Raw genomic sequence first — 18,835 nt, 5'->3', positions numbered from 1 at the left:
CATGATATATTTGAAATTAGCTTGACAATTTTTGTTTGATAGTAATTTGTAAAGACAACAAGCTTCTGACTCTTTTAAAATTATCATTAAACATGCATATTTATAGAGACCTAGTGAGTTATTTACCATTCTTTTTTAATGTTCTATTTAAAAATTGACTCACCATTCCTAACAAACAAATTTTATTACGAGAAAGTTTAAACAAATTTGAAAACTAATGTAATAGTTTTATTATTTATTTACGAAGAAAAAAAACTATTTTTCTATTACCAATAAAGCTATAAACAGTTAAACTTCTAATCTTGAAATTATTGTACAATAATTGAGTTTGACATAATATTTAAGTGATTATTCATCATGAAATTTGAAATTTTAATTGATGAATTTCATTTTAGATCGAGGTAGTTTTAAAAATTTTGTTAATTAGGCAAATAATATTTCATACAAATATGTTTTATTGAACTTTTTTTTCATATAGTTTTTTAGATATTGAATGAATTTTGCTTGATTTATTTTTTTCTTTAAAGAAAAAAGAAACAAAATGATTCATAGATAAACATTCATGCCTCTATTTAGGGTGGTCAATGAAATCTAACTTTTAATTATATCTTTACCCTTACCTTTTTTGTCTTGTTTTGTTTTTTCTTCCCTCTCCAAGTTTTGCTTTTGTATACCACTAAAACCCTATCTTAAACAAATTACCATTTCTGTCCTTCGTCAGGGCCAATTGGAGTCCAACTGCGGACTGCCCCGCCCTCTTAATTGAACCGGTCATCCATTAAGGACTCTTTTGTAATTTGACGTTATCTTCTTTTTTATTATTATTAAGTTGCAACTTTTCACACCCACGATTAGCCCACCAGGCACCATGGCCACTACTACAACACTCTCCACCAACCACTCCCACTTGCCTAACTAACCCCAACTAGCTCACAACTCACTAACTTATTTTTAACCAAAGAGTCCGTTTGATTATCCATATAAAAAAAAAGCTCAAATATATATATATATATATATATATATATATATATTCCTAAAATGAGTTTAAAATTTAAACAATTTCAAAAATTGGGTTTGAATATTTTTTTTTAAAAAAAATTGATTATTTTCTAATTTCATTTTTTAAAAAAATGCATTTTGAAACATTACTAATTACTTTAAATTTAATTTTTTATTTTTATTTTAATTTAAACACGTTAGAAGGTAATCCAAACACATTCTCTGTTAATTACTTAAGTGGTATTTACTAGATTGTATTGGTTATTAGTCACTAAAAATTATGGTCCGTGAGTTAGAAAAAACATATTGTTTTAATGGATAAATTTTAACAGTATATATTTTGAGATGGATATTATTTTACTTCGTAAAGTATAAAAATAGTGTATATCTAGTGTAGACAAACCCTAAACCCCTTAGTAGAGAAATTTCCAAATAGATTATTACTTAAAATATTTGAGAACGTCAACTATTAGAATTTCATATCCAAATACTAGCTAGGTGTGGTTATTGTAGTCCACTTCATCCGATTGTATTTAATAAATAAAAATTATTGATAAAAAAATACTTTTTGATTCCTATAGTTATATTAACGTGTCAACTAGTCTCTAAACTTTAGTAGGTGACGATTTTGTATCGAATGTAAAAAATATTACTGTGATTTAATGAAATTTATTTATATGTGTAGATTAATAAATTAATTAGGAATCAAGTTTTGTTGTGTAAACTATAAAAGACTAAATGATCGCATGATAAAAACCGACATTTAACTTCCAATAATAATTTTTACGAGAATTGAGAAAGATTGAATAGTTACAAATTGTAAAGTTGTAAAGTGTATGGATTAAATTAAAATTGATACTTATTAAAACTCGTTAATTAAATTGCCACAAATGGAATAGTACATTGTTTATGCATTTCTTCATTCTTGTCCACGTAGTAAAAAATAATTAAAATACTCTAAAAAAAGAAATATGAAATAATTTGAGGAGTGACAAATTATGGCAAGACAATTGATATGATCTCAAACAAACAATGAAAATGAGTAGCTATTTTATACAATCAACTTGATAAATGGTTTTTAAATTAAGGAATAAAATTGAAAAGGTCAAACTAAATAAATTATTTATGAATAGTCAAACTACAAGCTACTCTTTTATTCAACAAACACATCCTTAATTTGGACCCACACATATATTTCATTTTTTATTCAAACTCAACTAAGTTAGCCAATAAGACAATGCATATACATAAACTTGAGCTTTTTAAAATTGTAGAAGTATCAAAAAGTCGTTTGAAAAATTGAAATGTAATTAAAATGGGATAAATTTAAGAAGTATTGGAATGCGTGAAAAGTTGAGATAAAAAAGAATAGAAGCATGAAAGTGGTAAGAAAAAGAATTTTACACTTAAATCAATAAATGAAAATACATTAAAAACAAAATATGGTATGAAAAGTTTAAAGGTAAGGGTTTTAGAGTGGGTGGGGATTAGGTGGGAGAGAGTGACAAATGATAAAGGTGGTGGGAGTGAAATATACAGTAGCCACTAGAGGGGCAAAAATAAGTTAATGGGTCCATCAATGCACCACTTTCTTCATTCTCACCATCACAAAGGCCACAAAATTGCTTTAAGAGATATTGTTTTTTGGTTCCATAAGCAAATGCCTTTGTGCTTAATTTGTTTGTTTTCTATTATATTTGTTTTGTGTGTTGAAAATGAAAGCCTTTGCAATTTTGTTGGTCTCTCTCTATATATTTTTTTATTAAAATACCATATTAAGTGAAGTTTATTCAATTTTAGTCATCTATTTCAATGTAATATTTTAAAAGATTAAGTAATGATAATATTTTTCATGCAATAAAATACAATAACATAAAAAAATGTTTTCAAACTTTATAGTAAAAAATGATAATAAGTAGAAAATATAATAAGCTAGTAATGTGAACTAGATTTAAGATTAAAGATAAAGTTCAACTATTGAAAATACCCATCTAAGATCGAAAAAACTTGGTTCATAAGTATGACTAAAATGGTATTTTGATTTTATTTTTCTTAAGAACCTTTTCTTTTCAAAGTGTGAAATGGGTTTTTCCCCCAAAATTCTATTGATTATTAGGGGTTGACTCTCGAGTTCTCCTTTGAAAAAATGATTGTTTTTGAAAAAGAAAATCTAAAAGGATTGATTGATTTAAGAGATAGACCCAACAACAGATGATGACAAGTTTTGAATAGTAGCTAGTTGTATTGTTGGATTTATTTTGATTCACTCGTGGTTTATGACAAATGATTCAAATGGATGTACAATCAAGTTGGACTAAAATTACAACTTTTTAATTCATTTTCTTTATATGACTTTTCTTTTCTTTCTTTCCTTCTTTTCCTTCTTTTGGTTAGGAGAGCATTTAGACCAAAGAGTTGATTATTGTAGTCTTAAGTTATAATAGTATGTGTTTAGTGTGTAAATTATTTTAGTTCAATAATGAAATAGTAAACACATACAATATAACAAATAATAGAAAATAATGATTGTAAAGTAGAAAATACCATAAGAAACAAGAGTTTTGAAACAACGTTGATTGTAGTTAATTGGATACTACAAATAATATTTACCGTAGGAAATGCATGGTTATTATAGTTTTAGATAGTCATTGTTTCAAAAAATAGCTAATAATTGGAATTCCACAAAAAAATAAACCTAACTCAAATCATAGGAGGGCATTTGGGTAAAAATTATCCTAAAATTATAATAACTACCTCTTGCATGCTACTGTCACTATTTAAAAGTTAGAATTAGCTACTGTCAATGTTATTTTAAAACTCCAATTTGATGTCGTGTTTAATGTTCTCTACGGTTTTTACTATCTACATTCATCATATTTTTATTATTTGCTAGATTGTTTACTATAATTTTTATTAAACTAAAGTAGTTTACGCCTCAAACAGTAAATTAAAATAATCTACGTCCAAACACAAATTAGTATATAACTTAAATTATAGTAACCAATTTATTGTCTGAAATGCTCGTCATCATTTTAGACTTTTTTTTGTCTACTTTATGATATTTGAATATTTTTGGGTAGAAAATTCGTACATTGCACAAATAATATTTAAACGTGATAAATCATTCAACTTATGTGTGAAACAAAAACAATAATTGTTAACTTATGTGTGTATATATAATTGTTGGAGGAGAAATTTTGGATCAATCACAAATTTACCATATCATATACCAAATTAACAGTGAAAAATACAAATAAGTAGATTTGAGATTAATTAAAAGTTTGACATGTGTCTCAAATTGAAATTGAAGACAAAAATTGGCTAATTCTGATGATGTCCCATATTTTCATCATTACTTTTGGATCAAGTTAATAATTTTGGTCAAATTAAATATTATTTATTTGGACTAAAGTTCAATTACCTAAAAAAAATAGGTTTAATGTAGCTCAAATGGTTAATATAACCAAAATCTATATGGTTGAGCCTATAAGTCTGATCCATGAACCAAAAAAATCTAAGTCCATAAAATTCACCAGATGACTCTACAAATGAGAAGAGTTTTCTTCATTTGAAGGGGGACAAAAAAAATTTACTCCATAAGGTCTACGGATAATTCTCTCAAATACATCGCATCATAATCGACATCAATAAGTTCAACTCTAAAAACCTCGTGTGAACAGTAACATTATTCCATTCCATGAGTTTATTCTATGTACTATATTCATGTAGTATAAATTTAGTCTAAGCGCTTAACATCCAACTTTCAAAATACCAGTTAAACCGAGCTTAACTTTGTGATAATATTGATTTGATTTTCATCCCTAAAATTTGGATGGTTTAATTCTCCTATCCAAAATTATTATACTAACAAACCTTCCAAAATGAAATTATAATATATTTTTAATTAAGTGAAAAAATAATTGTAATTTAAAATTATAAATTATATATTTGAATTCGTCATAAAATTTGATATTGATGATAAAATTCAGAAGTTAGAATTGGGGTATATACCATGTATTTAAAATCGTAAGAAAAGAAATAATTAGTTTAAGAAACGTAGATTCACATCGAATATATATTTAAAATATTATACAAATTTTAGGATTGATGAGTTGGAGGCTTTAATATTTTTATATGGGATTACAAGATTCCTCACTTAATTAAAAAAATTTAGAACAAAACAAACATATTCCTTCCCTTTTCAACCAAACACTTGAAGTATTTGAGAGTAATAAAAGACATTATATTATAAGGAAGATATGCAAATCATGAGTTAGTGGATAACATTAATGTGATTATAAAATTATTCTTCTTTTGCCCTTTATTTCATATTAATTTAATTGCATGTGGGGGAGTAAGTAAGTAAAAAAAAGTTGATAAACCAAAGGGGTTTAGGGGTTAATTATAAGTGGTTGGAAGATTTTGCATTCAGAGAGAGTGATTAGGTAAAGTGGTTGAGTCATCTAAGTAAGGTATACCAAACAAACTTTATCATATTTTAGTATCAAATAGTTGGTAATACTTATTGTTAAAAATAAACAACAACAACAAATTAATGAAAAAATTGACTTTAAATTGGATAGAGTGTTGAAATTAAATTAATTAAAGAGTTACATTAACTACTAAGCTATCCTTGAGGAAATTTAGTATATATTCTATTAAGATTTAAAGTGAGAATAAGAAAAGATTCGTTATAACTCTAATTAATTACTCAATCTCAAAGGGGAAAGTTTATATTGTGATTGCAATATTTGTATTGTAGACTACGAATTCATTTTTAGAATAGATTTTTTTTCTTCTTAATTTGCTGATTTCATTTGATTAATCAATAGTTATAAATTCAGTGATTCAAAATAGCGGGACTCTTTTATCAAAATTAGGTTGATTTCAATGAATTTAAAAGGAGGTTCATTCACTACTAGACATGCTGTCATTGTTCAAAATCAATTTTAATAAAAAATTTGGATTTTAATGTGTAAAATTAAATATTAAATTAGTTTAGAATCATTGAGTTGTTATAAAAAATTTTAATGTTTGTAAATAACTCATAACTAGTTCCTAACGTTTACCTATTTCTCACGTTTTTAAAATAAAATTTGAAAACAACGTCACAAGATTTACCATTAGTAAAAGTTTAAAGTTGATACTGCGGTACAAATTTTAATTCAAATTTTCACTTTTCTTAAAAGGATTAGATAGTACACATAGTCGATCTTGCTATCTAAACTACTTTTGTCCATTGTCTACCAAATTATCAAATATCTCTTTCAACTTAATTTAGTTGCAAGACTTTGTTCTTAACATTTACCATAAATTACAACTTATTAACTAAGTCCTAATCTAATCTAGAGACCTACTTCTTGATGCAAAGTAATAGTAAAATTATCGATGGTCCATATCTAAAAATTAATATTCGTGAAAATTCTCTCTCAAAAAGGGTTTAAATATCACAAATATCAATATAATATTTTCTAAGTAATTAAATTAATTAATTATCTTGCTTTACATACAAAAAATAATGTAAATCTGAACATTTATTTCTCTCTTTTTTCAATGGTAAAGTGAAATTTATTCCTCGATGTTAATTCAAAATGTGCATGTAACTCTCCAAAAGTTGCCTTATCAAATAAATCAATGCGGCAAAGGCAAGCAAAAATAAATTAAATAAATGGGATTAAAAGATGATAAAAATTCCAATATTGAAATTAAGAAAAGAAAAAAAGAGGATGAAAAATTCCCAACAGGTGTCTTAAAGGGCACATGAAAAAAGTTCGAACATAATATCTTTTAGAAACAATTACTTTTAAAATAAAAATAATAGAGTGGATTCACTATTGAATTATGTACACCTTTACTATTAAAAAATAATGATTCATAAGCTAATGAAAGTATGATTTAGATCAAAATTATAGTTATAATTATTTATGATCAAACCATATTATGTTGCTATACCATATCCCTGAAATAATAATAGTTTTGTGGTAATAGACATTTACTATCTTTGCCATAATTTACCTAATCAATTTTTACGTCGACTATTGCATCAGTTTACCCAAATAACTTCACACCATATGCCTTTTAATTTTTATTTAGAGAAAACAAAATCTCACTCATCCATTCTTTATAACAAATTTCTAAAGTTGAAAAAGTAAAAAAGAAAAATGTTTGTATAAAATTTTTCAAACATGCATTATGGAGCATTCATTTTACAGTGTATAGATTTATTATTCTTTTTTAAAAGATTTTAAGTTCAACATCTATCTTTAAAATGATGAGATTCTTGTGATATGAAGTGTCTTTGAATATACATTAAAATATATGAAATGAAACCCATAAATATTCAACAATAAAATCAACATCCATCTCAATCATGCCATGAAAGGAAAATTTTTATTTGGTGCAAAGTTTCTTAAGGTAGTTGAGAAAAAAATAAATGCTAACAAAAAAAAAAAGCCACAATTCTTTCACAAGTTCTGAAATAAATAAGTTTTTTCCTATTAGGGTGATCACATTCCTTTTAAAAATTACTTAAATATTCCTTATCTTCTTATCCAATGATTTCATGAAAATATGAATATCAAACTAGGTTTACTTTTCTTTTTTTCAAATGAAACAATCATGGAATATATGAAATTTAATGAAAAAAATGGTTATCGAATATTATGTTAAGTTAAAAAATATTTTCTTAAATAAAACATTAAAGGTTTTAAAAACAAAATAAAAGTTGAAACCCAACTTTCTCATACCATAAAGAGTAGAGATGAATTGGAATTGGTATTAGTGTTCATGTATATTAAATTTTAAAAGAGGTATGCTTCACTCTTCCACACATTATTAAGAAAAAAACACATTTCTCTTACATGAACACATACATCTCGTTTCTTTTTCAAAATCTTCACGTCATCTTAGAATATATGGCGACAATACAAATGTCAAATTTTTTTTAACAAAAATATTAATTTGTCAAACTCCACATTCAATCCTTTTAACCGTAGAAAGAAAAAATATTTTTTTTTTTGACTTTTGCTATTAGTCCTTCAAGACTTTAAACAAACTTTAATGGGTAAATTAACTCTAGGGGAGGATTATTAGAAGATCATATTGGAATTATCAAATACATTTTATAGGTCAAGGGAAGAAAGATTGTTAATTAGTACAAGCAATAATAATTCGTACATTAGGCAAGTTTTGACTCTTTGGGATGGCTTTTCACACAACATAACATATAGTTTAGATATCTACTTTCTAGGTTATAGCATGGACTCATTTTTCAACGTTCATTACAAAAAAAATGGTCTACGACGACAATTATTTTCTATTACAAATAAAATCTATGACAGTTATTTTCAGTCATAGAAACAGAGTCGTGGAAAGTCATTCAATGACAGTTTTCGAAAACTGTCGCAATAAGTTTTTTTGTGACAGAAAATAAATGTCGTTAATTACTATTTTATGACAATAAATAACTCTCATATTTTATATTATGACAACAAATAACTGTCAACATTTACGTATTAACGACAGTTTAAAAATGTTGCAAATTCGTTTATTATGACATTTTTTAAATGTCAAGTATATGTCAATCGTGACACTTTTTTTAGAAATTAAATGTCATTGTTTTGCTATTGATGATGTTTTTTTCCTGTCAAATATAAGGCAATCGTGACTATTTTTCTTATAAAAAAATGTCATTATTTTAATATTGACGACAATTATGGAGTGTAACGAATTCATAAATTATGACATTTATTTCCTGTTGCAAATTCTTCAATTACTACCGTTTTCCTTGTTCTCCTTATCGTTATGTCATTACACGAACCATTTGAACAACAATAATGTTATAATACATAACACCCATATAGAAACAAGTGGTCGAAACTTTAATATATATACACTATAAAACATTTTGTAATATTTGTACATTTCCAATCAAGTTTGAACAATTTACAAGTATGAAATTACAGCCCTTAATCAAAACTAGTGTAAATACCATCATAATACATATAACATGATTTTTTGTACAAACATAAACAACCAACCGGTAATCCTTCACCTCCATAGAATAAAGAACAATGAAAATAACACATATAAAACATATATCCTTAGCCAATAGGAAAATTAAAAAAAAAAACTACCATAATTGTAGGATAGTCATAACACTTCAACATGTATTTAGACTCAAGAACTACCATAACACCCCAAAAAAAGTAAACTCACAACCACACACTAAGAGAGAGAGAACCTGAAATTCTTTAAAGATGAGGATATGTTAACAAGTCTTTTTATTAGTTAACGATCATTTGTCATAATTAGATAAAACTTACAGGTTCCCAAATATGAAGAAGAACAATTTACCATATGAATGAAACAAAATAGTAAAAGATGTTATAATGAATTGCTTTTGTGAAATTTCAAATATTGATCAGAAAGTAATGCTTATAGTTCTCTTGTACAATTGGAACTCTATGGTTACAACAATGAATAACAAGGAAGCACATTCTTTTTAACTTAGCAATCAGTTAAAGAAAAATATATCTCAAATGGTTTAATTGAAAAAGTAGTGTGGAGGACAAAAGGAAAGAGAAAAGCATACCTTGCAACCATCTCCAATAAGCAAATCTAACTCAGAACATGCAATTACTTATAGTAAAAATCAGTTTTTAAAATTGAAAATGTTGCTAGGCTGCATCTCAACAAATCAGAGTGCAAGATTATTCAATAACAAAGCACGTAAGACAACATAGCAATAGATTGTCAAACAAAAACTACAGAATATGTTCAACTGTAACTGCATTTACTAAACCTTCACATAAACCAAACGTGAAAATGACTAGAAACAAAAAAAAATATATTAACGTCAAAGTAGAATCATGAAACAAAGTCCAATGTGAAAATGTCAAAACTATTCAAAATCAGAGATAATAATTAGGGCTAAGAAGAAACAAAGAGCGAGTGAGAAAGAAAGAACATGTACTTCCCCCTGCGGCTACTGCAATTGCACAAGGTGGATGAAAACATGGTGGGATTTGAAAACCGTTGCTCAATTGAGTGCAATACTCTGTAAATAACTTGTGCCTAAATGATAAAATTATAAACATACATAATACATATATATTTCAAAAGAAAGATGTGATTAAAGTACATACCAAAAGATAGACAATGACCAATTGGTCTAAAGTTTAATAATGGGGGTCTCAAACATCAAATCAACAACTTAACAATTACACTACTATTATACAATCAATATGAACTGTAAGTAGATAAAAAACCAGAAGAAGACAAGAAACTGTTGGAATTTTTTGTCCTAAAACTCGTAGTTTGTAAATCATATTCTGTTCAATAAAGTTGTTATTGAGAAATTAAATATTATAATCTTAAATCCAATAAATCAAGTTCCAAGGCTATTTTTGAATAAACTTGAACTTTATGTGTAAACATAAACGTGGATCAAGTTCGAGTATATAGCCTAAATAGTCTATAGTATATGAAATAAAGGTTGGGCGCCTTATTTAGAGAAACTATGGATGCGGCCCACTTTGTAGTACAAACGAGGTGATCCTAATCGTTCATGTAGAGACATGAAAGTGGGGCATCCTATGTAAAATGTTTACATAAGACTGAACCATGAATTAGTCATTTTTTACGTTATAACACCGTTTACTGTTTAAAACTGACTATCTCAATTATTGATGACCTAGGTAACTTAGTCTTAATCCTGAGTTAACTATGAACTCCTGTTCACACGAGATTATCCTTAGATCTGCATAGGTGAGGGCAGCTCATCAGCGTTGGCCCAATAAGCCTCCCATTTCAGGGGTAAGATCGGGTGGATAGCTGGGAACATAGGGTACAAGATGGAATTCACTCCTACCCGCTTTAGGGTTAGTAGATAGGTTGTTCTCTTAAGCACTGAATCCAAGTCTTGAACAAGGGGCCCCACCCTCTCATTGACCCGAGAGGGATTAAGTTTATAGGTTGAACCTTAAACCAATTGTTCAATAGTGGATTAGTGGGACTTAAGGAGCAAGATGTAATCTTGGGGGTAAAAACGGTATTTTGACCCAGCCAAGGTTACGAGCAACCTGTGAAGGATTAACTTACTGATTATGGTTTTATCAAATGGACACAAATATATCTATAGTGAGGGGAGCAACTACGGGACTTTAGTGGAATGACCCGTTAGTTAACGAATGTTGATTAACTCGGTTTAAAAGAGTTTAGCTAGTTAATCTTGAATCGTTGGAGCCCATGATCTATAGGTCCATTAGGTTCCTCTGCTAGCTCATATGGATTAAACTTAGAACAGTGTGATGAAATAAGTCGAATTGTTCGAATTGGGAGAAGAAAGAGAAACCGACAAATATAGTGATATAGTCGTCGGTCTTCTAATTAGAAATAGAGCTTTATGTTTTACATACTATAAGTATGAATGCGGATTCATACTAAGAAGCTCGGAATTGATGGAATTCGTAAAAAATAGTAAAAAGTCAAAATGTTGACTTTTGACTTTGAAAAGTCAAACTTTGACCGGCCTTATATTCAAATGTGATTTGAATTTTGGAAAAATGAATGCGGATTCATGCTCGGGAGGTTGGAATTAGTCAAGACGGACAAAATGGTAAAAAGTCAAAATATTGACTTTTGACTAAGAAAAGTCAAAGTTTGACTTTTGACTAGAAATATCTAATGACCATTTTACCGTTTACCAACATTTTGTTGGACTAACTCTTAGTGGGATATGTGGCTATATGAGATATAGACACCTAGCCCACTAAGTTCCACTAATTGTTAGTGGAACATTAGGTGTTGAGATTTGGCAAATGAATTGCATGCATTTTTGCATGTAATTAGGTTATAAATAGAGGTGTTTTCAAATGTTGAAGAACTTTTGCCTCTTTTATCATTTTCATCATCTCAACCAAAGAAAAAAAAAAGAAACCTTCCAATCCCATTTTATCTCCATTACTTTCTACACCAAAATTGGGTCCCACAACCCGGTTCTTTGTCTAGAGGATAGCAGTTGAGTACTAGTGGTGGTCTCGGGTTAGAATTGGTAAGAAGACATCAAACCTTTTGAAAGCTTCAAAGGTAATACTTCTTAAAACCCTAATTTGATTAGTTTAAGGTTACATGTTAATTGTGGCAATTAGGGTAGAAATTCGATTCTTTTTCCGCTGTGCATGACTTAGTTCTATCAGAAACATTATTACAAGTTGCAACATGAAGACACTAAAGTCCCATGGCTAACAACATCTAATTTCTCAAAAGAATGAAGATTAATCAAACCAGAGGTCACTCATTCAATCATGTGAAGAATCGTTAACCCAATAGAAAGAGTATCAATAGGGTCATTTACTATCCAAATTTCAAACAAAGACGTATCAATAGGGTCATTTACCTTACTCCAAATTCCTAACAAAGAATGTAACAATCTAACAACATGAGCATTTACTGATGAGAAAATGGTGCACAAGTCTTCCATAGAAATTACCATTACCAAAAGATAGACAATGACCAATTGGTCTAAAGTTTTACTAATGAGGCTTCAGTGAACTATACCTTGAAGATAAACCCAATGAAAAACGAATAAAAGTATATGGCAAATCCCAACAGAAAATCAACAAATGATAAAAGAAAATGTATATTTTTTCTCCTAGCAGTAAGAACACTAAAATCATGAAATAATTGGCATGTAATTTGGCAATTTGGAGGTCATAATGTAATGTTTTGCCTAGATCCATTAAACATGTGAAATTTGTCATTAAACCCAAACTGTGCTATCAACATCAAAGCATACTGCATTGCTGCAATGGAGATATGCAAAAAGGGTCGTATAGAAAGAGATATGCCGTAATTGATGGAGATTTAGAAGAAAATTTACATGATATTCTGCTTATAAATAGAAATGTTATATGCTTAAAAACCAGTTTGCTATAACAATGGCTCTTGCTCAAAATTTATCATTTGTGCACAGTAAGATGGTACTATTACAAAATTTATCACAACAACTTCAAGTCATTTCCGGTATGTACACTTTAGGATGAAAATATAAAGTGCAAGTTTCATACATAAATATATTCCAAATACTAGTTTCCTCACCTCCTCAAAGTTTTTTTCTTCATTATATATCTAGGATCGAATAATATGCAAAATAGCTCAAATTTTCCATTCTATGCTTCTTATAAAATAGATATTTATAAAAAGGATAAACAAAGGACATTTCAATATATTAAACAGTAAAAAGAAACCTATCTAAACAAGGGCTCCATAAACTTTTATACTGCCAAATGGTATTAAACAAATTGGTTAGACTTATGCCTCAATAGTTATGCAAAAAGAAGATGAACATTTTAGTGTTACCAAGTCTTTGTGAGTTGGACATTAGATATGTATTGAAGAACATTTTGGTAAGCTAATAAACAATAGACACATACATATATGAGACAAATACAAGAACTTTGGAGAATGAAATACATTCAACTCATTTCTCAAGGCATGAGCTCATTGACTTTTCTAGTATTAAGTTCTGTATATCACTATTATTGTTGTTTCATTTTGTCTGATAATTTGCTAGGCTCCAAAAATCAATGACTTCATCACCTTCAACAAATAAAGGTTCACAAAGTCCAAGTATAAGTACCAACTCCAATTGTAAGCCAAATTTCAGGTCCAACCCCACACTCAACTCCACTTTAAAACCCAATTTCAACTTCATGCTCTTCAATTGATGACAATTTGATTGTTGATTATTATGTTGTTCTTGGTGAAAGTATTAGAAGGATCTTTAAAGAAGATATTGACATTGGTTGTTTTGAGATCACCCCCAAGTTGTAAACTCGGGGTAAAGTTCCTTCAAGACCGATACAACTTTGTTATGAGTTTCAAAATTAGGGTGATACATTTAGGTTTAATGGCAAATGTCTTACCTCACAAATATCATGTAATTACGATATAACTCAATAGCAACCATAAACAAAAGATCAATAGAAAAATCAAAAGTACTCAAATTCACTTGGAAAATGCATAGACAAACAAAAAGACCCTACACACCATCAAAGTTTAAAATCTCACATTTCATTTTTCATTCTCTTTTTCTCAAAGCTTCAGTCCATAGTCATGAAATCTCCCTTGGCCTTGATTTCCTAATTCGAACGAACATAAATCAATTAAAAATAAACCAAAGTCTTCGTTGAGGCATTTCATCAAACACATTGTAAGCTACCAAAATGCTTCATCACATAGCCAACCATAAAGAAAAAATGTAGATTCAAATTAGAAAAATAATCCTAAACAACAATATTGAATAAGATGGTAGACAAAACAAACACATCTCCTATAAAAGCAAAACTATGAGAGATGTTTTTCATAAAAAGAACCATCAATATATCACACATTGTGGGTAAAATGAAAGCATTTGAAGTTAATATACTGTAGACTAATTTAAATAATAACACTTGTTGAGATTTGACAAGCTTATCACTTGCACGTGATATGCAAGTGACTTATTGCATGCAAGACACCTACCCCACTAAGAATGCTAAATGGTGAAATAAGGAAGCTCTTGCATGTAGTTTGCTTGAAAACAAATTTTATGCAAAGGTGAAATGACTCTTGTATTCGAAATTGAAAATTACAAAATAAAATCGAGAACTCTTTTCGTTTGAAGTTTTTTTAACATTAAAAAAAAAGCCAAAAGGTTACGTTCCTCCAAATGATATTATCTCTCTCTATTTCCTCCACCATTTTTGAGTCCCACAACTCGGTTCCAAGTCTGGAGAATAGCGAGTAAACTCTAGTGGTTGTGTTGACTTCAAATTCGTGAAGAGAATACAAGAGAAGAAAAACTTCAAAGGTAAGTTTTTCTTTTAACCACATCTATGTTATTTTAGAGTTTTTTATGCATGTTAATCACTAAACTTGTTTAGTTGCAATTAGCGTAAAAAATTCATCTTAATTTCGCTGTGCATGTCTATCGTTTTCATTATGTGGTATCAGAGCATGCTTAATTTTACTCAATTTCATATGGTGAGTTTTCTCAATTTATTAGATAAGTTGTGTGTTGAACTAAAATGAATATATTATGGTTTTGGCAAATTAAATTAGCTTGTTGTTTGTAATAATTATTGTAATTAGCCCTTTTGTGGCTTAATTTATTATTGCAAAGAGTCTGTAATTTTTATGGAGTCATTAGAGTTGATATTAGGACGTAATTTCATCAACCGGGAGAGAGAAAAGCGGAAAAATTGAGAAAAAATGGAAGACAGACCTGAGAAAAGGAATTCAGACCCGCGACTCAACCCAAAAACCCACACTCGACCACCCCTCGCGCACGCCCAGAAGCCGATACATGGCGCGACCTCGCGTGGCCACGCGTCACGCCCGCAATCTAGCTTCCGCTCGTCCATGTACAACCCGGCCCACCCGCGTTTGACCCGGCCTGCGTTCCGCATCCTACTTCGTGCGCTCGGCCCATTTTCACTCTACCCATGGATTTGGCTGGTTCACGCGTCCTTCCATGCTGCTCCGGTCTGACCCACGCGCCTGATAATCTGGTGTGTGGTTTTGGGCTTGTTCAAGCCCAATTGTTGGGTCTTGGGTCCGTTTAATGAATTTTGGGTCGGTTCAGTGGATTTTTGGTGGTTTTTCTGCCCGTTCGAGTTTTTTTTGGGAGCTTTAACGTACTTCATCAAATTATTATTGCAATAATTTAGTGCTTAGCTTGATTAGGAGCCAAAACGAGTCCATTTTAGGGTGTTTAATTAATTATACATTTGATATATGTTTTAATTAAAATTGTATGTGCATAAAGTATGTCATATAGATTTAAAATTCCACCCTAGGTTAACATGTTCATACATTAAAAGTATGTTATAAGTGTTATAATATATAGTATGCATGGTGATTAATTAATATCAAAATTAAATAATTTGATCAATTAATTATATTAATTTTAATTAAATGTGATTTAATGAAATTAATTAATTAATTAATTAATTATTTAACTTAATTAAGAGTTAAATAAATTAAAATCTATATTAATTAATTTTTATATATTATTGTTATATATTATTTGTTTGTTATAGTTTTATAGTTCTTTTATAACAATTATAAATGAATTAAAATTTTAAAATCTAGAACAAAGATAACTTGCATGCTCACCTAGGTTGGAAAAATAAATTATTTCCTTGTTGAGTTATGTCGATATCTTATAAAACTGGTTATAAGAGGCTCACCTGATTAGATCTTGTCAACAAGTCAAATAAGATGACTAAGGTTTGGAGGTTCTTAAGTTGGCGGTTTACGGAACACCTCCTACCTAGAGATCGTAATCAGTTCTTGACCCTAATTTAACCTGGCTTTATGAGCACGTGTGAGAGATGTGAGGTAATAAAACTAGTTGGTGTTCCTGTAATGTGCGGGTCCAAATAACCCCATAAAGTGTAGAGCGCTGCTCGATTTTATGGGTGTGTCTTCTGTGGACTTCATAGTCTTTTGGAAACTAGAGTTGGGAAGAAAATTTTGGTTCTATTTCCAGTAGGTTTAGAGATTTGTGGGGTTTCACTAGTAACTACATTAGTAATGTGATTGGTCATATGTGAGTAATGTGAAAACCAAGTCGCTTCGTTTTTACTCCTCGCAAAGTGGAAGATCAATTTGTTTATGGGACGTTAACTGATCTACTCTCTAGAGATCGTGAAGAGGTACTATGTGTTTATGTCTCTAATAATAATGTTGAGAGAAGTTTACTATGGTATCGTATGGGTGAGATATCTTCTGGATGGATTGGGTTGGGTGTTGTCATGGGTGACTTTAATGCCATTAGGCTTCATTCTGAGGCTTTTGGTGGGTCTTCTGTTAGTGGGGATATAGAGGAGTTCTATTTGGCTATTGATCTAGTTGAACCTACATTGCATGGCAACTGGTTCACCTGGACTAGTAAGGTCCATGGGCTTGGTTTGATGAGAAGACTTGATCGGATTCTGATTAGTGATGAAGGTCTTGTTGCTTGACTCAATATGAAAGTTATTATTTTACCCTGAGACATTTCTGATCACTCCCCTATTTTAGTCTATCTCAACTTTCAGCAAAGACAAAGGGTGGTTTCTTTTCGTTTCTTCAACCACTAGGTCGAGGAAGCTTCTTTTAAGGATGTTGTCTCATCAGTTTGGGTTCGACATGCAGAGATTTCTTGATTGTGAGTTTAGTGAGAAATTTACATAATCTCAAACCTGCCCTCCGAAGGCATTTTGGTAAGCACATTTGGAGCCTTAGTGAGAAGGTTCTTATTACTAAAGAATCCATAGATAAAGCCAGAGAGAGGTTGAGCGAAATCCTCTGTCTAATGTTCTTAGTCATCAAGCAGGTTTGGCCACTAAGGCTTTTTGGAAAGCATTTAGTTTGGAAGAAGCTTCTCTACACCAAAAGTCCAGGATTTGGTGGCTGGATTTAAGTTATCAATACACTGCCTTTTTCCATCGATATTTGTGTTCTCGTTTGAGTCGTAATTCTATGCATTATGTAGTTGATTCGAAAGGATCTAGGTTGACTACCTATGAAGGAGTGGCTTAGGTGGCAGTTAATTATTTTCGTAATAGTTTGGGTTCTCAGAGTATTGGCTATAGAGAGTTGTCTCCTTGGATGGATGATATTGTTCAGTTTAGGTGAGGAGTGTTGTCAGGCTTTATAGGCACCTACTGGGCGTGAGGAGGTTAGAAGAGTCTTATTTTCTAAGGATAGTGGTAAGGTTCTTGCTTCTGATGGGTTTTTTGTTGGTTTCTTCAAAGGTGCCTGGTCCGTGGTTGGGGAGGATTTTTGTGATGTCGTTCTGCCATTACTTTAATTTAAAGACCTCATTTCTTTGACACTTGTTATCTTCCACATGGAGTGAATACTACTGCCATTGCTCTAATTCCTAAACGCTGTGGGGTTCAACGTATGGAGGATTTCACACTTCTTTCTTGTTGTAATGTTATTTACAAATGTATTTCAAAGGTTTTGGCTGATAGACTTTCTGAGTGGCTTCCTTCATTTGTTAGTGGTAATTAGTCTACCTTTATTCGAGGGAGGAGTATAATTGATAATATTCTCCTTTGTTAGGAGCTGGTTGGGGGTTATCATACCCAAGTGTACTATGAAAGTTCATCTTCAAATCTGTTAACTGGGACTCTCTTTTCAAATTGTTGGTGGCTATTGGCATCCCCTCGAGGTTTGTGAGTTGGCTTAGAGCTTGTGTTACCTCCCCAATGTTCTCCACTATAATTAATGGCTCTTTGAAGGGGTTTTTCTATGGAAGGAAAGGTTTGTGGCAGGGTGATCCTTTATCTCCTTTTCTTTTTGTGATGGTTATGGAGGTTCTCTCTCGTATGTTGAATCGGCCTCCTCAGTGTTTCCAGTTTCACCAGCATTGTGAGAAGATTAGTTTAACTCATCTAACCTTAGCGGATGATCTTATGATATTTTGTGCTGCACATGAGTCCTCTCTTGGTTTTATTAATGAGACTTTTCAGAAGTTTGGTGAGCTCTCAGGGTTGTTTGCTAATCCAGGGAAAAGTTCTATCTTTTTTGCGGAGGTTAATAATGAGGATGTTTCTCGTTTAGCTGCCAGTTTGGTATTTTTCCTTGGAAAACTCCCTGTTCGTTATCTTGGGTTTCCTTTACTTTCTGGGAGGTTCAGGCTAACTGATTGTGCTCCTCTTATTCAGTGGATTACTAGTCAGATCCGTACTTGGTCTGCTAGAGTATTATAGTTTGTTGGTTGGCTTCAGCTTATTCGTTCTGTGCTCCGTAGTCTTCAAGTTTACTAGGCTAGTGTGTTTGTGCTGCTTGCGAGTGTACA

Source organism: Cucumis sativus, chromosome 6 (genome assembly GCF_000004075.3).
Source record: "Cucumis sativus cultivar 9930 chromosome 6, Cucumber_9930_V3, whole genome shotgun sequence".
NCBI lineage: Eukaryota > Viridiplantae > Streptophyta > Magnoliopsida > Cucurbitales > Cucurbitaceae > Cucumis > Cucumis sativus.
The sequence above is the reverse complement of the archived record's forward strand: the minus strand, read 5'-3'. Positions refer to the sequence as shown.